At 36.3% G+C, this 27962-nt stretch overlaps 1 long non-coding RNA gene across 1 annotated transcript; it reads left to right on the top strand.

Moving 5' to 3' along the window:
* The first annotated feature begins 20256 nt into the window (after positions 1-20256).
* Positions 20257-26904, top strand: LOC140680318 (uncharacterized). The gene is made up of 3 exons (XR_012051485.1): positions 20257-23271; positions 24009-24149; positions 25390-26904. It is a non-coding gene; the product is annotated as an uncharacterized lncRNA (long non-coding RNA).
* The last annotated feature ends 1058 nt before the right edge of the window (positions 26905-27962 follow it).

The raw sequence follows: 27962 nt of genomic DNA, 5'->3' as shown, positions 1-27962 counted from the left end.
CAGTGAAAGCATTTTGCCAAGTAAAAGGCTGGATTCATTTCGGAAAGATAAATCTTGTCTAGGCCAAGTTAAACACAGCGATAGAAATGCTGGATGGCACACGAATTATCGGTTTCTCAAAAGCAAGCCCTACCCTGAAAACTAAATTTAATTGCAGAAAATTTTACTCAATTCCTGAGAAAATACTGAACAAATGCCATTTTGAAGTTAATCTTGAAGTATTTTTTTCACTGATCTAATTATGTTTTTACAGAGGTACATAAACCAGAAACTAAATCAATAATTTGTTTACCTGAACATTTTTCTAATTCTCTGTTTAATCTAAAGTTCTGCTTTTGTGCAGGGTCAGAAGTGCTTAGGTCTTGATAGGAATAAGTAGTTCTGAGCTCATGAGTTCTGCCTGAATCCAGAAAAAAGGTATTCTTTATTCTTTTTTATGGCATATAATGAAAGAATAATTTATGTGCCTACTCATTAAAGCCCACAAGGATGTTTTCTAATCCTGTCCTTCTTTGAAAACTAGTCAAGTAATTTATGTGAGAATCACTGATTCTCACATAAATAAGTAGTCCAAGGGTGAAAGACACAGGCTATGATTCTGGGTGTTTGGGTCAGATTTAGAACAGAATACATGCAATGAAATATATTTTTCTTTTACAGGTAGGGAAATGGAGACATTAATAATGCAGGAGCAAGTTACTTCCATAAACTTGTCTATACTTGGAAGTTTGCTAAAGTACTTATTGTAGAAAAGCAGTGTCCCCTTGAGGATTTACAGCAAAATGATCATCCTAGAATAAATTAGGAATAACTATCTCAGTAAATCTCAAAATGCATAAAAGAAATATAGTGTAACATTAAACTTCTCAAGAATATTTTAGCTAATGTTCTTATTCTTTCTTTATATGAGAACTCTGTTTTTGTGTTTTTTTTCCCATTTACTCTGTAGTTGATAACTGCTATGACATAGATTTTTCTCTTCATCATGTAAAATATGTGATTTACATTGTAATTTCCAAAACATTGAAGTGTTTACTGCCAAAAGTAAAAAAGTGCTTCTTGTTTTAGTAAGAAACCAAATCAAATAGAAAGTGAAGTTTGTTTTTCATGGCTCCATCTATGAATGCTCAATAGATCTTCATGTGAACAAGGGAAATATGCTCTTTCTTTGAACTCTGTCCTCTTCTCATCAGTGTTTCATTTTTTCTTTAATTCATAATGTTTTCATTACATTAAGAGAACAACAGGGTATCCCTCCTGTAGATAGTGGAATAGCTATCTGTCCTTATACTTTAATCCTCAGGGTAATTTCTTTTGTTTGAGTTAAAGCCCTCTTGGTTTTGAGTTTCATAGTGTATAACCAGAAACGTATTGATAGTCATATCAGATATATTACAAATATATTTAAAAATAAACAAATCACACATCTAAAAAGCTATTAAATTAGGCTATTATAACCAGCCTGGGTAATTTTTTATATAATTGCAAAGACTTAAATAGAAGATGGTCTGCAAGTGTTGAAATTATGTTTTCTATGATGTCAACTAATTCAGATTTCATTTTTTTGTATCAATAACTTTAAAAATTGAGTATTGCCTAATGATGAATGCATATTTGGGAGAAGAGGAAGAGATTGTCCTCAGTCAATTTTACACGTGGCCAACAAAACTATCTGGTGTTTCTCAGAGTCGTGGGAAATCAAGCTGTGATTCAAATTGCTGTCAGTCTGTTTTGCTATTCAGTATAGAGTTGCTTCTATGTGGTCCTTGTCTAGCACTATAATTATGCAAATGATACTGGCTGAAGACAGATACCTTAGAAAGCAGATGCTCCTAATCTGAAATTCTAATATTAAATTATACATTGCCAAAAATTATACACTTTGTAGCTCTCTCCCCCTTGTATTGGAAAAAGAATACTGTGTATTATGTTTATTGTAATGACTCTTCCCCCTCTTCCCTCCATTCCTGAAAATATAAAAATTTAAGAGAGGATAAAAGGAGACATATAGTATGAATTTTCTCTCCTAAATCACCCCTGAGAAAGAACTTGATTGCCTCTTGTTCTCAATATGATATTTTCTTAGTTTGTTCAAATAGTATCTTCTGTTGCTTCACCACTCTGCTGAAAATTTTCTCCAGCTCTAACCTTTGCTGTCAATAGTATTTTTTCTTTTTCTTCTCCCTTGTACATGGAAGAACAATGATTGTCTTTTTCTGACATTTTTACCATGTTTCCTTCATCTTGCTTTCTAGACCAAACTCACTGCCTTTTGTCCTTTTTTTTTCATGAAAAATCACATCCTCTTCTTAAAAACTCTTACTCTTAAAAAAAAAAAAAACAAAACAGAATTCTGTCCAGTTTCTTGCTACACATGAAGTTCCTAAATCAGACACAGAATTACCTGTGAGGACTCACAAAAGCTGAATTTGTAGGACTAGTTACCATTCTCATTATTGCATTCTATAAGGAGATGGCTCTTCAGAAGGCCATCACTGTATAAATCATTGTAACCCTATGACAATTCTGTCCCCACCATCTAGCTAAGCATATATCATTCTGTATTTTGTGTTCTGAATATTGTTTTCTCTTTTCACCATTGCTTTTTTTTTTTTTGTTATTTGTTCCAAACCCAGTAAGGTTAAGCTAGCTGTCTTACTGATTTGACAAAATTATTTTTAATCCTGATCCTTTCACCAACAGTGTTTTCTATTTCATCATGACTAGTTTTGATAAATGAAAATTTGAACTTAGATCTCGTTGGGAGATCTCAGCAGGACAGGGCACTTGGCAGGGCACTACTAGGTATTTTCACATCCTCAGGATCTTTTATTTCTCAGGAATATGCTCACTATTCCCTTTGTCGTCCAGTTAGTTCTTACTGCCTGAACTTTTTTGCCTAACTCTTTATATCATGTTACATCCACTCACATATTTGCTTTCATTAATGTGTCCTTGGCTTCTTATGTTTATCCTTGCTTTCAGTTTTTGTGTGGTTCATTCTTCACTGGTCCAAGTTACTGAAGAGCTCTCACTACAGACATAATTGTCTCTGCTACTCCTACTGTGTGGCCTTTCCTGTTTAATAATTTGGCTTACAAAATGACCTTTCTTAGTCCTACCTATACTCCTTCAAATTCTTTCAGAAAATGACTCTATTTGCCATCTCCCTGTTTTCTGAAGTCTGCTTTTCTGAAAACTCTTGCCCTATTCAACTATTTCTGCAACCTTTGTTTCAGGACTGCTATAATATTTTTCCTTTAATTATAATACCTTGGAGATAATTCTTTATGCTTTCCCAGGAGTCAGAACCATATCTAAAAGAAATACTGGTATAAAAGAAGAGACTGCTCTCAAAATAAACATTTTAAATAACAGTTGCTCCTTATGATGCCTTGAGCAACTGTTTCAATAGGAGTTTTATGTGTTTTATATATGTGGAGGTTATAGCAGATGAACAAATTGATATTTAATTAACAGTATTATATTGCAAAAAGGCATATTTTCTATCTGCTTCATAAGGAAATAAGCTCTGGGCTGGATAACTTTGTCCTCTTCTTGGATATTACTTCAAGGATGTGGACTAGGAGGACTAGGGAGCAGTGATAATGATCAGAGGTCCAGGAAACAAGAGGAAGTACTGAAAGAATGTAATGTGTGTTTTATGCAGAGAGAATACTCAGAGCATACTAAGTGATATAAGACTGCTTCAAAGAGAAGGTGGTATTTGGTTTACATGCTCAGACAAAAAGTATGTGGTTTAAATTGCAGCATGAGAGATTTGGGTTATACTAGGAAAAATGGTCGGTGATAAGCATGCTTAAATTTTGGAATAGTCCCATTTACTCACAACAAAAATACATTTTTGCATTGAAAATTTTCTCGTTCATTCTTGTCCCTAAGTAATACTAGTTTCCTGTAAAATAAAAAATCTTTCAAGGTTCTGCTTATCTCCTGATTTTCAGATTATGACATCTGTAGATTATATAATCTCTCTGAATTAACCTATTTTTCTCCTGTTGATAGCTCCCACACGTGGGGAATTAATCACATTAACTGAAAACATTATTGAAATCCCAACTTTGCCTCACAAGGCAATGAAATCTTGGCCATTCATGTTTTAATCTCTTTTCAAAGACTAAGCTTAATTAGGCCTTATTAAAAGCTTATTGAAATCAAGAGTTCTGACTGTTTTCAGTGGGCTTTTAGTCTAAAAAAATTAGCTTTATTAAACATGTCTTACTTTGGTTTTGTGATTCTAACCCCAAATACTCATTGAGTAACCTATCCTTGTCCAAGTATTTAGTTTCCTTTAGTTTGTCATTTTTTTGAAGTCACTGGTTTACTGGAATAGAAGGTGGGTTTTCTCGCCCCACATATTAAGATTGTTCCAATATTTCCTTCAAGCATTTAAGTTTCTGTTGATCCAATACCTCAGACACATTCATCCCAGTATTTACGTTGCTGAAGATAAAGAATTTTCTTGCAATTCTGTACAGTTCCTTGCTGTGGCAGAAGGGAGCTTTTCACTGATTTCTCAAAATGAGCATTTACCCATCTGTCTTTAGAACAAACAAGTATGTTTCACTTCCTACACCCTTGCCGCTTCAAAGTGAGGTCTCACTTTGTGCTTGGAAAAAAATGCTGGTGAATTTTTCTTGATTTCTACACCTCAATCTGATGCCAAGGAGAGGCATCCCAGATTTAGAAGAAATCATGCTGAGTTTAGAGTTGTGTTCACAGTTCATGAGAAGAGTGGTAGGATTTCATGCACCTAGGGAATTTCACAATGGAGAATTAGTCTGTCTTTTCAAAAAAACATTTTGAAGCAATAACAATATCTACATATTTGAAAGGCTGAGAAATTTTAAAGCTACAATCATGTATGTAAGTGTACTCTTCTTTACATGTATCTAGCAGTAGAGATTTTAAATAATTTTTAAAATTTAATTTTTTACCCTGAGCACTCACAAACTTGTAGTGTAATTGGCAGTGTGTCTTTAACAACACAAATATTTTTAATGGTTCTTTTATCCTAGACTTATGTCTGGATATTTCATGGCAGCTACTGTGTAATAAGTTCAGATGTCTTTTATGGAGATTGCACAATTTTAGAAATTGTATTTTAAAAGACTATTTTGGATGACTGTGCCTTTATTGAACATCCAGGATATTAGAAAAAAAGCAGAGTTACTGCTGTAGACAGTCAGGATACTCAGACTCCGCTTTGCTTTGTCGGTGCTATGAGGAAGTAGGGTATCATTCTGGGAGAAACCTGAGGCCAGTATCTTAAATGACTTGTTCATGGTCTCACTGAAAGCCTGTGACAGAGCATGAAACTAATTCATGCCTTTGAGCTCAGAATTAGAGTCACAGCTTTACAATCCTGATTTTCTCTTGCTCTGATGGGCATTTCAGTAAAGACAGCGATTGTGTGAACATGATTCTGTGTCAAGAGATTAGTGTTAGGGATAAATTGTACAATTCTCAGTCTTCTGCTTAAATAAATGGATGTAATCCTCTTTTAATGGAGAAAAGGTTCTATTTTATAAAAAATATGATTGCTTTAAGCCAATTAAAAGAACCATAATAATACAGTATTGTGATAACACAAACATGGAAAACCAGTTTGTGGACTAAGTGAAACAGTAGTGCCCATAATGAAACAACATCCTCCAGGCAATAGCAGAACCTTCCAAGCATATAATTTAGGTCTTTTTAAAGGCAAGGTTAGCCTTATGGCTTCAGATGGCTGAGGCAGAGAGACAAAACAGAGCCTAAACAGAACCAGAGATGGACATATGCCAAAGGAACAGTATTTCTCATCCAAAGATCAAGAGGAAACTTGCAATCTGCTGTGCTTTTGGCAACAGGCTGTTGTCCTCACTTAATCTAAAGAGAAGGCCTGTCTGGGGCTTCTTACAGTGATGAGATGCTCTGAATTTGGTCTCTGGTGCTATGTGATGTGGAACAGAAAATGTTGATTGGGAACTTTGTAAGCAGACATAGGTCACCTTGTCTACTTATTATACAGGAAAGTCACTAGAAAAGAAAGGTAAGTTACTTCCTGATGGAAATTTTTCATCCCCTCCCACAAACAGCTATTTTTATTCTACATATACATCCTTGCCTGAGATGATCTTATCATATAATAGATTTTGTTAGGATTCACTCTGGACAGGAGGCCTGAAGTGTGACAGGAGCAAGATGCTGAGTCAGAAGTATCTTTTTACACCTGCACATATCTTTCTTTCAAGCTATTACCTTTCTCATCTTATCCCACTTCTTCTCTATTATTAACTTAATTTCACAACTGGGTCTTTAACTTCAGTGGATATTCTTATTCCATGTGGATTTGTGCTATAAGAGAGGTTTCATTTACATGTAAAACATTTGGAATAATGGTATCTATCTGCTTTTACTGTGGAGTAAACAACACAGACTTCTGTTTCCGAATGTCCTTATATCACTTGCCGATAATATTTTTATTCTTTTTTCTCCAATTTAACAGTTGTAAACTGTTTCAGTCAAGGATTGTCTCCTTGGTGCGAAATACATATGGAATGGCTGTTACAAGAGACTGGTTGTAAAAAACTACAACAATACAAGCAACATTCCTGGATCTAACTCATCTCCTTTGTCATATATTTACAAAGCAACTCCTGGAGCTGCTTTGATCATGCTAGTGTTCATCCCATGAAGGATAAATTTTATTCGGATTCCAGCTGCAATTAGCATTCGAAAGTTAAAAATGCCTACTTGTGTAGCATTGTCTATAACAATTCTGAAGAGTAAATACGCACAAATGTCCCTAAATCATTTTTCTAAAGTCTTCATACTGAGAAAAGCCCCTCAGACATCCCTAGGTTAAAGTGAACAACTGAGCAACATACAGAACACAGTGGAGTGTAAGTCAAGCTCAAATCTCCTTCTGGGGGTTGTCTGAAGCTGTGTGTGTGTGCTGTGGGGTTGTAACACAGATTCAGGAAGATGAGCGAATTGCATTAGGGAGAGAGGAGGTTAGAAGTTTAAAGCTCTGTTGAACTGAGAAGAACTTAAAAGTCTGGATACCTTTGTTTTTCGGTCTGAATGGACATTGCCTTAGAAATTAAAAAAAAAAAAAAAAAGTATTTGTTTTAATATGTTGGTACAGCACTTGTTTTGTTCTGTAACTGTTACACAACTCCAGAGTGCAATACACAAATATATAGTTTCTAAGCTGAAATGCAGTTCAGTGAGTGGTTCAGTGCTCTTCCCTCTTCCAGCCCCGCTCACAGCTGCAGATTCTGCCCTTTCTTTTGCCCTTACCTTTGTCTGACCCCAGGGCATCAGATATACCAGTGCAGAAGTAACCCTACAAAAATGTTGACAGTGCTAGGAAAGGCCATAAATGAAATGAAGTTGTGCTACTCTATTGCACTGGCATAGTGAAACCATCGACCTGTGTTGTTGAAAAGCAAGTGATTGGTTATTTCCACAGGGTTAGCACAAAAGCACCTGCAGGCCTGCACTGCCATGTGTGCTTGTTTTGGATGGGGTAGAATTATTTTTCTTCACAGTGGCAAGTGAAGAACTACAGTTAACTAGGATTAAACTACGACACCATGCCAATCAATGATCTGGATCTGTGCAGAAACCAACCCAGAGAGATGTGGAAATTTTTATTGAGAGAAACTTTTCTGGTTATTTAGGCAAAAGACTTGAAGACTGTGCTACTGAATATGTACATCAAAATACTGGGTTTGGTGTTTTGTAGTTTAGGGCCATAGGGAACTTCACTGGTAAAATGTGAGTGCTTCTTGAATTAAGAATCATTAAAGCTTTTGGTTCAGGTTTCCTGAACTGTTTTCTATATGTATCTTAATTTTTATCCTGCTAATTACAACTTCTGGAAACCAGGCTATGGTAGGGAGCTCTCCTTTCATGGTCAAATCACTATGGCTGAAAAAAACCTCTAAGATCATCAAGTCCAACCTGGCACCACAGTGTTCACCAGCAGACCATATTCCCAAATGCCAAATCCATGTGCCTTGTGAGCACTTGTAGGGATGGTGATTCCACCACTTTCCTGGAGAAGTGTTGTCTTTCCTATTATTTGCTTTCATCTTTAGGCAGTTTTAAGAAGGCTTACTTAAAATGTCTTTATAGTTTTACTGTTTGTAATTCATATAATGTGTCCTAAACCCATGTGATTTATGTTAGCTTCTAGCAAAATGAGAAACAAAACCACAAATAAACAAACAAAAAACCAAAAGAGAAAATATGATTGATATACACTAAGGATAGATTACATGGAAAAGTAAAGTTGGTTTGCGTTTATATTAAGTGAAAAATACTACTTTAGTAAAAAATTTAGGATGCTTTTAAAGAATCATGTGCTTTTAAAACTCTGGGAAATCTGCTTCTTCTTTTGCCATAAAAATCAGGCATAACTATAAAGAACTAACATGTCTGAAACTAGTTTCAGAGCCATTGCTCTTTTGACAGTTATCTATTAAATTCAGGGGGCAAACAATTCTGTTAAATTAATTCTGCGTTTCAGGTAAACCCTTTCTTACAGTGGTTGGCATTTTCTTGATTTCTTTAAATCAAATGAGATAAGTGAACCAGCAGGTATCAAACCAGTGATTGCCAGCAGAAAAATGTAGCAGGTGAATAAAGACAGCAGTTCATACTACATGGAAGGAAATTTTTTGACAGAAGGAAATATAAAAGATGACCCTTGGCCAAGATAAATGAGGAACATGACAGTTTCCACTGCTGTCTTAAGGAACCTTGTTCATTTGAGCCTTACACATAACAGCTGCAATGATATATTATTTCTATTGGAATGAACACAAAGCCATAACATCTGAAGCTGCTTAGCTAAAGTTAAATTCATGTTTGTTTTTTATATTTCTGGTGTTTTTTGTAGATGTTTTATTTGCTTTGTATACTTTATTTCAGTAATAAATATCCAGATTCTGTTTCTAAGGGATTCTGATTGATTTATTTTTATATTAAAGCCCATGCAATTTCATATTAATTAGTGTGAACAAGTATTCTTTGGCTAATTCAAAAAAAGTCTATGAACAAATAATAGTTTATATTGAGGAGAAAATTCTCTGTGTGCTGGTAAGCATTCTCTGGTCTTTAAAATAAGAAATTACAGTATTTGTTAGATTATTTTAATGGACAATTGTAAATGGTTTTGGAATATTACAAAAGCTACATTAGTATAGTGAATGTCATACCTTCCTGGGATGTGAACAACTTTATTTTTCCATGAAGCTGATACCATTTGTCAGAAAAATACAAGTTTTTCTCATTTTCTAATAAATATCAGATAATTCAGGAAAAATAGGCCACGGCAACAAAGAAAGTTTTCTTAGTGTATGGCTCTTGTGATATTTACCATGGGAAACCAAAAACTTAGAACCATAAAATTGAACCACATGGTGAATCAAAATCCTGTGCCTAACAACATCACTTTCAAATGTCTTCACTAACAGATTTTTGTAGTTCTAGAAAATAAGGGATGTGGGATAGCAAGTAAGCCTTACACAGATTTACATTTCATGGGTTTCCATTCTGAAAGCTCTGCTGATTCAGCTACCAAACCTGTAATATGCTACAGTAATTGTATATGAAATTGCTGCTGTGCTGGCATGATTTTGCTGCTTTTGGTTTACAGGCTTAACATTTTCTGTTTTCTTTGGTATTTCAATGCTATGTTTAATATAAAGTATTCCTACACATAGAGAAACAGATTCCAGTAAGACTTCTCTGCATTCGTGCAGACCTGAAGTATCACTGCCAGTTTGGTGGCACTCTCAGTCCTTGAACCTCTGTGTATTGTGTCTGTGTAGGCTATTTGCTTCATATTTTCTTTCAAACTGAGTCAGGCTGCTTTTGACTCTCCCTTGTTCCCACCTCATGTTGGACATTTTATATCTTTAATCATCGCTTACACAGTCTTATCTGCTTGCTGTCTTATGAGGTAAACGGTCTTGGGCCTCACCACTCACATGGGAGGCTGCCAAGAAGTCTGACTCATTTAAGAAATGCAAGACTTTTTTTTAGATTGTTTACTTATGACCTCCAATACTGTAATATCTTCAGACTTACTAGTTTTAATTTTTCAACTTATGTATTTCCCCACAACAAACAAGGAATAGTTGTTCCTCTTTTGCTTTGCTCATTTGTCTCTGTGGTCTGGTAGGCAAAATGTTGGTAGATCAAAATAAGATGGTTTGAATTTCCTCATGAAACAGACGGTGACTTCATTCTCTGCTGAAAGGGTTAGAATTTAGAACCTTGTGGTAAGAAACCTTTATCATTTATTCTTTAGAAACAAGATCTCATTGATTTATCTGAATGAATCCTCTTAGGGTACACAAACTTTGCACCTTGTTATTGTTGTCTTGGATGATTTTAAGTTTTCCCCTTATATTGTATTTTGTTTTATTAGATACATTTTGCATAACAATTAAGTATCTTCTACAGTTCAGTTCCCAAAGGATTTTAACGCACAACTGTAGTGGAGTGTCCTGACAGCCCTCCAAAGTCCAGAGTTCATCTCACATCTCCCAACACCCCTGCAGGGTCAGGCAGCCACATTCCTTGCTGAATCTAATACCTCCAGCTCCAATTATTTTTGCCACATGTCCCTAATGGCTGCTTTCCCTCTTTCTTATATATAGTCAAAGCAAGTACTTGGTGTACAACTTCCTCACATCCCCTGACCTTTGAGATGATGGGAAGAAATACCTCTCCTCTCACACCAAAGCACTCTGAAGGCTGCTATGAAGTCCAAGTCCTCCCACAGTCTGTAATTACAAAGCCAGGAAGGATGACTCTGACTAACAGTAGGTAGTCTGTGGAGAGACCTGATATGTTATTAGAACTGTGAGCTATGAGAATTTTGGAACAAAATGCAGATGTGATCTAAAGGGCAGTAACTCAATCTTTTCCATCCAGATGTGTGTGAAGAAAGTGTTATCATTTAGAAGCTGTGCTGGATATCTCACAGGAAAGGATGGTCTGATTTCCCTGAGGACATGCACTGTAGGTAGATACTTGTCTTGTTCCTGTACTTCAGGGACACACAGGTTTTTGAGAAATCTCTATCCAGGACTAGAGCCTTGTGAGGATCCAAATTTCCAAGGAAGGCAGATGCTTGCTGTCAGAACTGGTACATCCTGGTAGTAAAGCATTTACATTAGCAATAGTAACAAATCTATCCTGAAATGCATCGGGTGTTTTTGGTAGGACTTGGTGACCTCAGCATCCTTCTGGCCCCACAGCTTGAAAAGCTTGTAAAAAGAATTGCAACCCTTTGCATGCCTGTGTGGTAGTCAAAGACTCAGTAACTGGGTAGGTGCCAGTTTCTAACAGGGACAAAAAGTGCCTTATTGCTTTATTCTCAAGTTTCAGTTCTTCTCCCTCTCTATGGTAAAATGCTGGAGGAAAAGAAGAAAATGGATCTTTGATTAAATTCTTCTATCCATTCCTGGCTTGGCCTGCTAAAGCTAGGATACAGATTACTGTGAATGCCCTTTGAAAACATGCCCTGTTCATTACCTGGGGAGAAATAGACATCCAGCTTGGAATAGCTGCCACCATTTCAAGAAATCATTTTAAGTTGAGCCTATGACAGACCTTGTACTCTTTATACCTCCTTTTTCATCCCTATGGAAATTGTTTTGACTAATTTTTTCTTTGGTTATTCATGGATCCCAGTCTCCTTCCTGAAGTTGTTTGGCTGAAAATTAGGAAGAAGTGAAATTCCAGATTATTAGTCTGGATATGATTTTGCAAACCCCTATATTCTTCTACTTTTACCCTGTCTTCCTCAAAAATGAGTCCCCTACTCATTTTAGAAAAACTTTTCTTCCCCTCAACACACATGGGCAGGCACACACATTCCCTCTCCCAGAAGAGCTTTATGCCATGAAGCCCTCTGCCTGCATTGTTTTGAACTCCTGACTTTATGGCAGATACTCAGATCCTCTCTAACAGTCTCGTATTCTTCAGGTTTAACAAAGCAGGCATCTGTTATTCTTTTACTAACCATGGGATAAAGGTCAGCTCTAAATGCCTCATCATGTTTTCTGACTACTGACGTGAGACACTAGTGCACCATTCCAGTTGGCAAGATCTGTTAGCAGATAAGAGGATACAAATGAGTGCATATTGCCATTATTCCCCTAATATATCATTGCCTAAAGCCTGAGTGGGAGGAAGTCAAGATACCAACACTAGCTACTATTTTCCACAATGGAAGACTTAGATAAGCTCATCAATTTGGTTATTTTAATGATATTTTAATTTATAAATCTGAAGTATATTTGGTGCTTACACTGAAGAGACTAAAGTCAAGTAACCTGTCATTATATCTTCAAGTGTTCCTGGTGGTAGTGCAGCCTTCCCTAGTACTTTATTTTTCCACGATACAAATGGCAGTTCCTTGAGAGAAGCAATATACTTTAATTGCCATGACCTGTCCCCACCTGGGGACGTCCAGCTGTAGCTGCAGCCCATAGGTCAGGGCTCATCTTAAGCTCATGCCTGGAAAATCTGCTCTCCTGTGGGCTGTGTTGTAGGTTGTAGTCTTGTCTCCTGGGTGGATTCAAACCTGTGTTTAAAGGTCTTCAGTGCCACTTTCTGGATAGACTTCAGTCCTACATTTTAGGCTTGTCTCCACCCTGCTGTTTCTGCCTGGGCTGTCTGGATGGGTCACGCTGTGTGTGGGGCTGCTATGCATGCACAGCAGGACTATGCCCTGCTTGATGAGGACACTGTATCTACTATGGTCATGTTTGGCTCCTGCTTACCTTCCTTCATGGGACAGTGTCTTCCTGCTGCCCCATGCTAGGGAGGGGTGGCCACAGTGGTGATCACTGCTGGCATCATCACCAGGCAGATCTAAAGGAAGAATGGCCAAATGTGGCGGAAGAGTGGGACAGTCTTCACTGACAACCAGGAATTGAGCTGCATCGGATGTGAGGTGCTCTTACACCTGAGAGATCTTTCACCATCCAGAACCAGTTTTCTAGGGTTTTACTACAGAAAATCAGTATTCCATCCACAGCTTTGTCACCTGAAGTGACTAAGAGCTCTTGTGCTATTGATTTTAGGGTAAGATGTAAGCATAACTTTGAAAATGTTGAAAAATATTTCGGTGGAGTTTGCAGGTAACCCTAAGCGGGTTCCTCATTTAATCAGATCACAGTGGGAGAAAAGCCTGATGGATTTTTTGGTGTGTTTGTAGGGGTTCCTCCTCCTTTTTTTCACCTCTCCCCCTAAGTTAGGCATGTATGCCTTTAAGTAGTCATCCTTTTTCTTTTTTTTTCTCTCTCTGTCATTATTGTAATTTTCTTTCCATTAGATCATTATCACTTTACTCATTTGACTGGGAATTTCCCCCAGGAGTCTGCCTTGCCAAAAGTGGTATTATTTTATGACAGATTTACATGAGAGCAGGTTTTTCAGGTTCTTGGTGGTAAACCATTTGGAAATATGTAGACTAGAAAACTGCACCTTTCAGTAAAAAACCTCATCAAGGTCACAAACTTTTCTTGTTTTGTATAGCTTCTTTCAGCTCCCCAAATAATCACAAGTCAGCAGTGCAACCAAGGACTGTAGCCGGGACGTAGTCCTTATGGTTCCAGAGCCTTTTATCCTATTAATATCAGAACTGAACAGCTGATATCAAATAATTGTTTAAATTACTGGTATGGTTGAAACGTGAAACACTGTAATTTCCAAAAAATAGATGGGGAGTAGGGGAGAAAACCCAGCAGTTTTATTGTAACTACAAAGGTTTGCAATCTGAACTCTTCTTCCCCAAAGTAATTCTTTGTGTGTGGGAATTTGTTTTCAGTACCAGTGCTTAAACTGTGAACGATCCTGAATACGTGCTTCTGCTAGGGAGATTTGTCATGCTGGAGAAGGTGGTGACAGTTTCAGAGATGTGGGTCATATTCTAATTTCCACATCCTAAGAAGGCTGAAGAAGAGATTAATTGGATCCCTTCTTCCATGCCCAAACCTTGTCCAACGGCCTAGCAGACGCTTTTGGACACTGAGAGGACGTGTGTCATGTTAGTACTACGTCCCTCCTTTGTCATCAGTCTGAGCTTGTGGCAACTGCAGTGGAAGCTCTGTCATTGAGCCTTACAAACTGAAACTCTGTAACCTTAGGAAAATGTTAATTAGGGCATGGTTGTGGCTGATTCTGCTGAGGCTGTAGCCTGAGACTCCAGCCAGGCTGGATGGAGTTGCACAATCACCGTAAGTGGAACTATGCCCTGAAATCAAGGCATGGAACTGAAAATCTGTCTGAGAAGCCCAGCTGGTGTAACTGAGCATGTACTTAGGGAAACAGATTTTTGTATGCATCTTTTGAAGCTATCCAGTCAGGCTGCACTTTTAGCACTTGTTCCAATTTGTGCTAACTTGTAGGAACTTGGCAATTAAACATTATAATATTCAATTCAGATTTTCAGGTAATTTTGAAGAACCACATCTGAAAGTGAAAGTTTTATTAAAGAACTCTGTTATAAACTTATGATGTGGTTTTAATCAGCCAAAACATAAAGCTAGCTTTAACCTGATACTTAAATTGTGAGTTTATTTATATAATGTAATTAAACATGTAGTTAAATAGTAGTATTGCTGCAATAAGAATTTTGCTCTCTAAAATGAAATATTTCAGCCATTGACTTCTGTGCAGCTTCTTCCCCCTTCTTTTTAAGTGTATTTTTACCTAAAGTTTTAATGTGCCCATACAGTTAGCCATCTATTGCAGTTTTACAGTACGTCAGTGTATGCAGTATAAACAAGTGCAAGTTTGAAAACAAAACTCTTAATAAAATAAAAATCACATGTGGCAGTTTATTTAAATATTTAAATATCTGATATTTGTGTGGAAAAAACTGCAGTTTATACTCAAATATTTATTAATCTTCTCAAACCTGTATTTCTGCAATGTGAGCAAACTGGTAGATAGAAATTTCGGTCTCTTCATTTTGTATTCACATAGCTCAGTCCTAAAATGCCCTCTGCTGGGCACTGGCAGCAGCCAGGGAAGCAAGAGTGTTAAAAGGTTGGCAGAACTGATACACGATTTACATCATCCAGCAGAGCATCTAAATTTTGAAGGAATGTCTTATTAAAGTTATTTGAAGCTTAAGAGTGTGTAATATGGAACAATTTAAAAGGAAAAAAATTTCAAGTTAGATAAGTTTCTAAAGAATCCCCTTGTACTGGGATTAAACCAATTTTTATTGACATAATCTCTTTTTTTCTCCACTTCTGGATACAAACAGCATTATGTTACAAAAACTAAGAAGTATTTGGGGGAAAAAAAGATAAAATCTAATATATTGATATTCTAAAATTGCGGAACCAGGAAAAGCCACGTTTTTTGCATAAAATTGGAGCTGAGGGAGGGTAGAGAATTTCATCACTGATATTCCCTGATCTGTCAGAGCTTCTTTTCCCTACCCAATGTGATGATAATGTATAAGTTAGAGGGGGAGATCTCAATTACTTTCTGTTGCTAAACATAATCTGATGGATAAATGGCCCCAGAGATTAAAGAACAGTTATGTGATCAGGTCAGTTAATTGTGGCTCTGAAATATACCTATAGGGATGGTATCCTGCTTAGTAAAAGGTAAATTAGGAGTTATCCTGCTTGGGATTTATCTTTGCATTGGCAGCTGTAAAATATTTTGATTGCATGTAAATCCTTATGATGTTATTGAACTGTTAGTCTAATAATGTCAGCTTGTCACTAGTATGTTTTGTGGTAACCTTATCCAGTGCTGTCAGTATAGGACACAAGCCTCCACACATTACTGCTTTATATTGCCTCAATATACTAATCAAAATTGGAACTCTCTGTTTTGTATAAGTTGGTGTGTGAAATCTGTTTGAACTACTTAACAAGATTCTACAAGAAACACTGTTACTATTTGTATTGTCTTTCTTTAAGATCAAGTGACTTATCTCAAATCTCTTCAGATACAAGGCCTGGACTAGTATATACTTGCTTGGAACCTGGGGTTTTTCCTTTTTCTGCAGCTTAAATATATTTTTTAACAGGAAAAAAAGCAACCAAAACTTTGGCATGTGGGTACATGAAAATAGGTTTGTAATTTGGAGCAATTAATTCTTTCTAATTACAATGAAATATATTAGAAATTCTGTATGTATTACATGCTTTACATATATTATATGTTTTCTTTGTGCAGCAAATTAACTGACTCGCAGAGTTTTACATATGGGTTTCTGACTTATCTCTCTTAGGTTCAGAAACAGTTTTTTTTTGTCCAGATGGACATGGATTAGTAAAAAAGACATTTTAATTAAACAGAGTTAAAATTGTAGTGTACTGCACTTTGTTAGTTTAACTGGAATTGTGCAACATATGTTGATAATCCATCTGAAAATTTCAATCTATTTCACATAAAAGTAGTCACAATTAAGTGCCAGAGTTTAATTGAAAAATAATAGCACAACTGAACAAAGAGTGCTGTCCAAGTTATACTTATTAAACAAGCCAGACCCAGTGATGTAGTAGGGCCTTTGTGAAACTAGCAGGATTTCCTGTCCAAAGTACTTGCCTTGCCTTTTCCTAAATTTTGAAATCTCTGTTAAAAAATATGATTGTCTTAACATGTTACAATACCGTTTGTTATCTTGTTTATTAAAATATGCTACTTCATGTTAGAAAAATACAGGAAAAACAATCATTTTTACAAAGCAAGCAAGGAGGAAAATTAAATCTCTCTCCACAGCTGAAACAGAACAACCTGCAGGGAAGAAAGATGCAAAGGCACATGTCAAATTTATTGGACAGGAACAGTTTTAAAATGCCTTGAGGTTATTTTCAGTAATTTTTCCCCCCTTTTATTATTTTTATAACAGCCCTCAGTCTACCCTATACCTCACAATGACTGTTTTTCTTCTGATAAGAAAGTAAGAAGTGGCAAACTTATGATAGGTAGTATCTGGCATTTTGACAGGATCATAGTGTCTTGATGGATGATGGATTCAGGATGATAGGATGATAGATTCAGTTGTCTTGTAAAAATAATTAGAAAAAAAACCCAAAACACCTTAGCCATTCTGAATAAGGAATATACCTTTTGGCCTGATGTCTGATATTTACAAAACATCTGATATTGTGGTATTTACAGTGATATTACAGTGGCTACCAGGACATCTTTTGTTCATCTTTAAATCATTGCAAGTTAAAGTTTAGGTAGGATAGTGGGAATAAAAGACAAAACTAAGCATACCTTTCCTTAACCCCTCCCTTCTCCCAAGCTTCAACTTTACTCCAGGTAGCAATTTTTTCACCTCCTCCTCTCTGAGCAGCAGAGGGGATGGGAAACGGGATTGTGGCCAGTTTCTAATACTTCATTGCTGCTGCTCATTCCTCCTCACAATCTTGCTTTGCTGCAGCACTGGGTCAGTTCCATACGATAACAGTCCTTCACAAGTTTCTTCAGCCTGGGTGCTTCACGTGGTCTGGAGTTCTTCAAGAACTGCTCTGTCATGAATCTTGTCTCTGGGTTGCAGTTCTTCACAAGTGGACTGCTTGAGTGTGGGTCCACCATGAGCCACAGCTCCTGCCAGAAAAACTGCTCCTGTGTGGGCTTCTCTCCACAGGTTGCAACTTTCTTCAGGTACATCAATGTTCTCGGCATGGTGTTTTCCTGGGATGCAGGTGGACCTCCCTGGGCTGCTAGGCCACAGCTGCCTCACCGTGGGCTGCACCATGGGCTGCTGGGGAATCTCAGGTCCAGCACCTCCTGCCTCTCCTTCTCCACTGACCTTGGTGTCTGCAGGGTGTTCTTCTCACAGTTGCTCACTCCTGTTATCCCAGCTCCTGCACAGCAGTTTTTACCCTTTCTTAAATATGTTGTCACAGGGTTGCCACCAACATCACTGGAAGGATGTTGAGTTAGCTGGAATTGGCTCTATCAGACATCTTTGGGCATCTTCTGCTGTCTCTTCACAGGTGCCACCCCTGCAGTTCCCCCACTACCAAAACCTTGTGTAAATCCAGCTCATCTTGCACCTTCTCTAAAGAAAGGGGAATACTGAAATTCCTTCTAAATGTTTATATGAACCATGTAATATTTTTCTTCAATGTGTATGGTTTTAAGAAGGTGCTAGTATTTTATCCTCAGAAATACTCTTTCTAAGGAAGATAATATTGCCTGTTTTCACTGAAGGAAGCATAGGCATCACATAAATAATGGTAAGACTAAGAATGATTTTTTTGTGTAGCTTAAAATAATTGATTTTACCACTTTATCTCCCACATTAAAATTTTTTCTTTATCTTGTCTCATATATATATATTTTATTTTCAAAGTTAAAGTTCTATTTTCACTTGAAGTGGTGAATATTTTAGAACCTTCCTTAACTAGGACTCCAATCCAGGAAAAGAGAGGAACTACTCTGTGCTTGCAGACCCAGTCCTCCTGTTCAAATGACTTTAGAACTTCTATATTTCAATAATAGATTATGCTAAAATACTGCCCAGTCAATATGTCATCAGGAGATGTTTCATAGATGAGATATGCCTTACTGAGATGCATAAAATCCCTGTGATGGTCACAGCCTCTTGTGCTGCACAGGAAAAGCTCCAACCAATTGCTGTCATGATCTTTTGCGCTCTTTATTTTTAACTGAGAGCTTTCATATTAATATCTGCCACATGGACTTGTTTAGCAAGTCCCTGTCTTTTAAAAAAAAAGATCTATTAATACTTTAAAAACTTTTTTGTGTGTTTGAACTTTAAAAAACAAGGACTGTAAAGGTAGGAAATCCTCCCTATTATTTCAGTAGTGTTTGTCTGTGGAAAGGGAAACCCACTTTTTTTCTTTAATGGATTTCATCTATTATTGGCAGCTAATTTATTTCCTAAATATTCTTTAATTTCTGATGTAATATATATTTTTGCTTTATACATTGGAATCCTGCCTCATCCTTATGTAACACATCTAATAAAATGTTTTTATCATTGCTTATTTTTTTTCTTTCAGAATTGGTTCTCTTCCCTTGGATATACATTCTCCACTGGAAGCCTAAAAGCAATATATAGTTCTTCCATTGCATCTGTCTTTTGCCAGTTTGGAGACCTAGACATCTAATTTTCAATTTGATTTATAAGCTGTGCAGCTGGTAGTGAGTTTATGGTCATTACTGCTTTTAGAAAATGTATTCTTGGATTCATCTTGCAAAGTTCATATTTTCAGAAATAGTGCCCTTTTTTCCCAAATCCTTCATGTTGCAAAGAAAGTTAACGCTTCCTTCCCAAAGCAAGATCTTTAGGGAGGAATTCAGCTTGTGTTCTCAGTGAAAGTACAAGGGATCAATACTTTGATATGTTGTTTCACTTTTTTATGTTTCTGCACTTTTCCTCTCAATTTCTATGCCTGAGGAAAGACCTTACATATGAAAGACCTCTGACTTATTGTTTTCCACGGGTCTGTTATTAGTACTGAGTTTTTCTCCCTTAAAATTAGATTTTATTTTGGTTTATTTTTTTCTGTGATGAAGCCAAGATTTTTTTTGCTTTCCTCATTTATGGCTTCATTTTTATATGCCAATTTGCTAATAAAATACTGGGCTTAATTCTGTCCATTTGTAATCCTTTCTTTGCTGGAAGGGTGGTGGTGGTGGGGGGGTGGAGTTGTTGTTTTCCTCTCTCCGATGCTGGAATATCTGACATAAATATGTTAGTAGATTAGTGGATATTTCACTGTCAGTTAAAAAATATTATCTGTCATCTATTTTTTTATTTTTCTTTTCTTTTCCTTTCCCCTCCCCCACCAAGAAACAGCAAGTTATTGCTTCCAAAACTTTGGAATACAAATCAGCCAAACAAGATTTTCTTTCAATATAAATTCTCTAGATAAATCCCAGCAGAACTGGAGCAAATTAAAGAATTTGCTAATTAGCGGTTAATGAGTGATAAATGTTCTCTGCCAGCATATATATCCTCTGTTTTGATCGTTTAGGGAGCTCAATGGAACACGTTGCTCAAACTACACTATGCCTCTGCTAAATAGTATTTCTAATACAGCTAAGCTTGTTGAATATTTCCAGGTAATTATTTTCCTGTAACAATGTACCTAGGTCTTATGAAGATTAGAATTTTTTTGTTAGAAGTGAAAATTTTGAAATATTAAGAAAAAAGAAAAAGTGGAGGTGTCCATTAAGAACATTATGGCACAATAATATTTAGTGTTTTCATTTGAAATTATTTCTTGAATTATATGTACAAAGTATTGGTAATAAAATATTTTCATTTTTCTACTAGAAAATTATTTTACTAAATTAAAGTCAGGAAATTTTATGGAGAGCTATAACTGCAATTATTTTATTATTTTCTTTTTTTCTCTCTTTTTCTCTTTGAAATATACTTATTGCATGGCATGATCTCTGCATCCCAGTCTGAAATAAATAAGAATTTATCAGGTCTCTCTCCTATATTATCGAAAGAACTGGTAGGAAAATTACTATTTTAATGATCAAGAATTGTGGAAATACAGACCAAGAACAAGCTTGCTTCTCAATTTAAAATAAAATTTGTGCATCTCAGATATACTTGGGAACATTTTCAATACACTGAAACTAAAACAGTTTACAAAAAAAAATTGATTTCCCTCTGGGGCTCCGAGCAGTGTTGTAGTCAGTATTGTATATATTGGGCAAAGCTGGGTAGATGTAGAAGTGGAAAGTTCCTCTGATGCTAATGTCATCCTAGGCACAGGGCAAATTGTCTTTTGAAAGATGTAAATTAAAATGTATAGCATGCTTTTATCTGCCTCCTCTTTGTGTGCAGAATTAATAATTTGAAACAATTTTGCCTTCTTTCAAATTGTAATTTCTGTAGGGACTGTCAATGCTCTGCACCACACCAGTTACAGAAGATTCTGAATTAAGCTAAATACTACAGTCTTGTTTTTTCAAAGTATGGATCAATTCACACTGAAACGAAAGCACATGCACTGATTTAATTCCTGGTTGGCCCACCTTTCCACAATTTCCAGTTTTTCCTGTACATCAGGAAAACAGGGAAGGAAGTTTCACTCATAGACTTTGTGTACACCAGGAACATGTTGATCAACATAACTTATAATCAGAACCAAATAAAACATATTTTATCACTACTGAGACTAATTTCAGAGTGTAAGGTTCATATTTTCCCTTTATCTATAAGTTTTTGCAGAATTTTTTTCCATCTAACAGCATACAAGCTAATAAAATGAAAATTCCTCTGTCTTAGCCTGATGGTTTGCTCGGAGCAACGGGGCAGTCAAATAAACAGACCAAGCACTGGAAAACTGACACACTTGAAATTCATAAGAGCAAGTTTAAGTGGTTCTTTAAAACCATTTTGAAAGCATCATTAATCATGCTGGGCACTGCGCCAGTATAAGCAGCTAGTTACAATTGTATTACTCCCTTTAACAGAAAAGATGAACTTTCCTTGTCTTTCCTCTGCATGGTTCTTTGCACTTAAAGTACACCCAGCCCCAGCTAGAAATATCCCTTAGAAGGTTAGAAAAGGGAGACAGCAGGAGACTTACTGCAGTTGTTCCACCCTCCCCTTCATAATCTTTGTTTTGTAATGGTTTTCTTTCATCAGGAATATATCCCTTGCTTCAATTGTAAAACTAATGGCAGGTCTTTCTGCTAAGGGATACTCTACACACTATGCAAATAGGCAAAAGAAAAAACAAAGCAGATCTCTAGACTGTGCATTCCTCTACCACAAGTTACAAAAAGGACATACTGCCTCTACCAAAAATAAATATAGAAGCATTTCTGTGGACCACTTTCACTGTGTTCTATCGTTCTTTAAAGATCTCAACAAGCAAATTTGCGCTGAACACAAACAAAATAAAACTGCCAATAGAAACTTTTTGTGGGGTCCTATTGTTCCTCCCTTGTTCCCTGTCAAACTGGGGGAGGATGACAAGTTTTTTTCACCTATAAATTATTTCATTTACTAATTATGCTAATTAGGACTAATTATGCTAATTAGGTCTTTTGAAGATGAAAAGTGTTTTTCTTTGATTTTATGGATGTAGCTTTCAAATTTATGGATGTGGGTTTAGAGGCCATCCCTTCTCAAGGATTTGCACATGACAATAATCAGGAAGGTTATATGTTTTCCTTTACTGGAATGCTTTTTGTGTGCTATTTTCATTCAAAGTAAAGAAAGGCTTTGAAGACTTGTATTAATTCCACTGATTTAAATAAACTTGGAGTTAAACTTGGAGTTCTAGGTATGTCATCTTTATTTCCCTTGGTTCTGAGTCTTTCTCTTACATGGTTATTTATTTAATTTTTAAAATACAGACAAGAGAAAGCTGTGTCCAATTCTGGTCTTGATCTCCTCAATTTAATATAATTTTCATTTATTTCAAGGTGAAATTTTATGATGGACATTTAATTAGCAAATGAGGCATTTGTATTAATTTTAACCTTTGTATTAGCAAAGTAAGTTTCGCATATGGAGATGAGGAAGTATATCTTCAAGTCAAAATAAATGGTTTGTACCTGGAGATGCTTGCTAGCCCATCATAACTGCAATAAGAAAGCCACTTATGCTCTATAAGGTATCAATAAAAAATGTATTTGTCAGAGTCAGAACTACAGAAAGAGCAGAGCGTAGGTAATCTCTATGTCCCCTTAGGTGCCGTAGCACTGAGTGGCTCTTCTGCCCCTGTGCAGCACACTGTGCAGACCTCATCCATAGAACACACCCTCCCCTTTGTATCCTTGTTTTCTTACATGGAAAGAACTCTATCCATAATTTCTGCTCTCAGACAGGAGACATGTTTGTGTGGGGCTTGCAGCTGCACAGTTGGATGAAAGCAAGGCCAGGCAGGGAGTGCAGCTACCAGTATGAAGTAGGAGCTGCCACAGGCTCCTCTGTTAAAACCAGCTGGTTCTGTTTGTCCTGCAGACAAATTCTGTGCAGCACTGGCCCGAGGGCTGTGCTGGTCCTGCATGTACATGATCCTTCTCTCCTTGCCCGGTGGTGGAACAGTCAGGGCCTCTGCACCACTCCCTAATGATATTTTATTAGGTAAGTTGCATAGTGGAATTGAGTATGTATGTGTTGATACCTCTGAACTTCAAGAGAATTTTCTTTTCCTCTGTTTCAGGGAAAACAGGTGAAAACAAGTTCTCAACTGGAAACCCCAGGGAAACTGCTTGAATTCCTTATTAAGTCCACAAGCAATTTGTTGGGTAAATAAACCGAAGTGTTCTTAAATCATCTATTCAAATACATGGTGACTTGTAAGGTTAAAGACTGCTAATAAATTGGTATTGCAGAGCTGGTAAAACACATCATATATCACCAAGTCTGGTATAGCTCCTGTGACATGAATGCAATTACATTATTTTACATTTCAAAAGAAAGAGAAAAGGAACAAGTCAGAGGGAACAGCTAAAATGCAGGGGGAAATGCACTTAGAGCTGTTTATTGCATATTTTTTCCTGGCTTTTAACATTGCAGAAATGGAAGCTCCTTCTTTGCCCTCCAATAGCAAAACATCAGAAGAAAAATTGTGATAATTCATGAAAAACAGTGTGTATGAACATATAATAGAGAGTTAATGGGATATTTAATAAATAAGCATTTTTATGCAAAAGTGACAGTTCTGTGAACATTTTGTATTTCAGAAAGTGTGTCTGAACACTGTGAAGATGCACTTCCATTTGTGAAGTGAATTCCATTAGCTGTTTCTTCAATAAAAACACATACAGTTTTTCTATCTATCTAATCTATCTATCTATCTATGTATCATCACAGTTTGTACCATGATGAGAGCCTCTCGCCAGGACTTCTGATACTGTGAGGCTCCTTCTAAACTGTATTGTCTGAATTCTCATTAAAATTTGCGTGGGCATAAGATGTTGTTCTTTATTGTATAGAAATAACTCATATCATGTTCTCTCCCTCCATTGTTTCACTCATGCAGAAGCAAGAGGTCAGTGCAGCACATTAATGCTTTGATATTTTCCATACTACTCACTGCAAGTAAAATTCATCAACTTGTGATATATCTGCACAGAGTTCTGTATTGTGCTGCATAAACTCAAAGATGAAAACTAGGCCAATGGTAAGTAGTCCAAATGTTTCTCTGCATTTGATGTGGAAAGAATGAATGCTTTCTTTTTTCTTCCCTTTATGCTCTATATAGTACATAAACAAAAAAATATTTTTCCTTTTCATTTCTGAAGTACTCTTTATATATTTGATCTATAAAAAAGAATCTTTCTAAAAGCTCCATATAGTGAAAACAGGACTGGATGTTCTTTTTTTCTTCCTTAGGAAATTGCTGTATTGTAGTGATACTATATTACAGCATGAGAAAACATACCCAAATGAAACAATTGTGCATGCCTTATAGAGATTTCCTGGGTAGAGGATAGGAGAAATAAACATTTCATAACTAATACTAATTATTTTGCATTAATACTTTTTAGGAGGCATGAGTAGTACTAAAATACAGTTGAAAACAGAGTGGCATTACAAAGAGCAGAAGATGTTAAAAGGTGATAGTCTTCTATGCTTGTACTTGGCTTCATGGGAAAAAAGAGCTGATAACATTCAAGATCAAATTAAAAAAAAGGAATGAAAAAGGCATATGCTGAAAATATATTTAGACTATAAATCTATACAGTCTGAGGTTTTTGTTCAATTAGACTTGATCTGGATTTCTATATTTGTGTTGAGACAGCTTCAAACATCCATTAATCCATCCAATTCCAAGCATAATATTTAGAGGTCTTCAGTGCTAGAAGTGCAGAGATCTACCTCAGCCAGCCTTAAATATGTGAAAGATTATGTTTAAGTCTGTACTTGTCACCCAAGCTGCTTTTGCAGTCAATGAAAACTAATAGATACTTTCAGAGGATGTCTCATGTGGTCTGTGGAGACTGGAGAGAAGCGACTTACATTGCAGTGTCAATCACCCTCTGGAAGTGCCTGCTTCTTTCAGTGGCCTGCAGAAGGAGCCTGCCAAGACTAGTTGAGATTTAAACCTTGATGTCAAAATGAATGGATCGCTTTCCACACTACCTGTCACTACTTGAGAATGATGTTGATGCTTTCTGTGTAGTTCACACTCTATTTAGAAACAGAGCTGGACTTTTTAATAGATAGAGAACAGGAAGGAGATAATGACTCCCCTCAGTTTAACAAACTCGTGCTAACTAAAAAATCAATTGCTTCATATTAAATTCTGGATTAGCAATGCTGAAAAGTTAAAGTCATGGTGAACTTAATGAGCTGCAAGGAGAAAAATCTGTGTATCCTATTAACTAATTGCAGAACAACATAATTTTTTTTTTCCCCAGAACACCAGAAGTAACATGGGCAGAAGGAAAACTGTAATGTCTTGAATGACCTCTGTGGTTATTAATGCAGTTCAAGTCACTCTGCCTGAAATTTCCAACACTTCAGCATTATCCAACACCTGTCACAGAAGATGATTTTGTTTTAGCTGTTTTCCTCATGTTTTTTTTTTCTTTGAATTTTAGAATGAGGTGAAGTTGTCTGGGAAATTTCTTAATTTTTTAGATTTATGTGCACAAATTTTTTCAAGTATTTTGTTTCAGAGGCTTTTAAGTAACTGTTTATTCTTCTGGAAGATTTTCAGCTTTTAAATCTACATTCCAGTAGCAAAAACAGAATTTGAATTGAAGATGCAGGGTCTGCTCTTTAAGATTTTTTAAGCAAAACTGATATTAATATTCTATTTTATAGATTTAATATTATTTCCTTGTTGATGTCCCTACATGATTGCATATTACAGCCAAAATAGGTAAATTAACTTAATTTTCACATTCCCTGTCTTCTAAGGATATGTGGTGTTTTGATTTGAAGAAATTCTCTTTTAATTTTGTTTTGGGATGGTTTACTATTTTTGTTCCTTGCTTGCATGTTAGTTGAACTTTTACTTCTCAGATCTATTTTATTACCTACAATAACATCTTCTGCGCACTTCCTGTGTTGCGACCAATGCTGTGGTTGTGTCTAAGTAGATTTTTCCTTAAAATGAAATGAGTGGTAATATCAGTCAGGAAAGATACGTTCTTGACAGCACTTGGCATTATGTTGAAACATTAAGTTAAAAAGAAAAAAAGTAAAAGATGCTTGGTTGTCTTCTGTAATGTACATTTTAGATCTTCTTGTTCAGAACACTATTGACAACTGTTGTGATATATAATAATATCAGAAAATATCATGGTAATGGTGTGTTCTTAAAATCCATATGCTATAGCTCCCCAGATGATTCTTTGGTTTCCTTGCAAACTCTTCGTGCTTTCTATACATTTTTATCACTGTATGTTTTTTTTATTAGATATTTCATAATATTGCACATAAATGAACATCTTCAGATATTCCGAGGGAAAGATTTATTTTTCTTTCAAGTGTCTAGAAAAATATGGTTTTTTGAAACTCATGAATATTTTGGTGTGACTGTGTCAGAAGAATGCTGTTCTGTCAGCCTGATGGTAGCCACAATTTAATCAATAATCTACTATTTTTATTTCTTAAAATGTTTGTCCCTTTTTCTTTATATATCTTGACAAAAGTAACCCATTATTGAGCTGTTTTTTTCAGAATAAGTTTGTAAGCAATAGTGAAATAAACTTTTGATCTCAGCTTTGTGTCATCTCTTACTGTGTAGCCTTATACAACTACCATTTTCATGTAATGTGTTTAAAATCTGTCTCAGAGCAATTACTATTAATTGATGTTTGGCCTATCAGCAATTTTTTCTGCTTTAGAAATCATAATTAATGATACTTGCTTTCAGTGCTAATCCTCTTGCCTCCTTGAATATTTTATGACTGTTTTTATTCTTAAATTGCTTTTTGTCTGCTCCTGGCCCCTGACATGTGCTTATTACAGCATTCACATTCATCCAATTCTTTTAGCAACAACTTTGTATTGTTGCAGTTACAGTTGCTGTTCCAAAAATTGACTTTCACAGTTTGTTACACCTTAATAAAGAGCTTTTTAGAGCCCTGGCATTTCAATCAGCAACGCTTGCCAAGAACAGTGCATTGGTTGCTATGAATTATTTGTAAGGAGTACCTTGTTACATTTCTGAAGTTTCCTTTTATATATATGTATTTTTTTCTTCATATGGGCTGTAGTGCAACTCTTCTTCAGACAGTCCCTGCCCTTGACCTGCTTACCGTGTTGCTTTTGCTGCCCAGGATATGTTTGGCTTTGTGGGTTGCTGGCTTGAGTCCAGCTGGAGGACATCACTTGTTCTTTTCTCATTCACAAATGCTGTAATCCCATAGTGAAAGGACAACAGATTTGTCAGACACAATATACCTGTAGAGAAGTTGTGTTTGTTGTCATCAATCCATCTTAATTTCCATGTGCCTTCGAATAGTTTCCAGGAAGATCTGCTCCATGACATTTCTGGGAACCATGGAGAGACTGACTGGCCTGTAATTCCCTGTTTTTTTCTTTTTTTTTCCCTTTTCAAAAATGGGGGCTACATTTCCCCTTTTCCAGTCAGTAGGAACTCTGCTAAACTGCCCTGACTTCTCAAATGTGATTGAAAAGTGGCTTGGCCGCCTCCTCTGCCGGTTACCTCAAGATCTGCAGTTGCATCTCATCATGTGCCATGAACTTGTGCACCTTCGGGTTCCTTAAATGTTCTCAGACCTGATCTTCTCCTACAGCAGATGCTTCTTGACTCTCCCAGTGCCTGCCTTTGCCTTCTGCAATCTGGGCAGTGTGTCTAGGATGCTTGCTGGTTGAGACTAAAAAAAGCCATAGAGTACCTCAGCTTTCTGTGCTTGGTAACCAGGGCTCACATTTTCCCTTTGATTTCATGTATCACCAATGTATATATTATATAACATTTTGTTATGTACATTGAATATAAAAGATAGATCACATT

The sequence above is a fragment of the Taeniopygia guttata genome, chromosome 1 (assembly GCF_048771995.1).
Source record: "Taeniopygia guttata chromosome 1, bTaeGut7.mat, whole genome shotgun sequence".
Taxonomy (NCBI): Eukaryota; Metazoa; Chordata; class Aves; order Passeriformes; family Estrildidae; genus Taeniopygia; species Taeniopygia guttata.
Note: the sequence above shows the minus strand (reverse complement) of the source record. Positions and strands in the feature narration are given on the sequence as shown.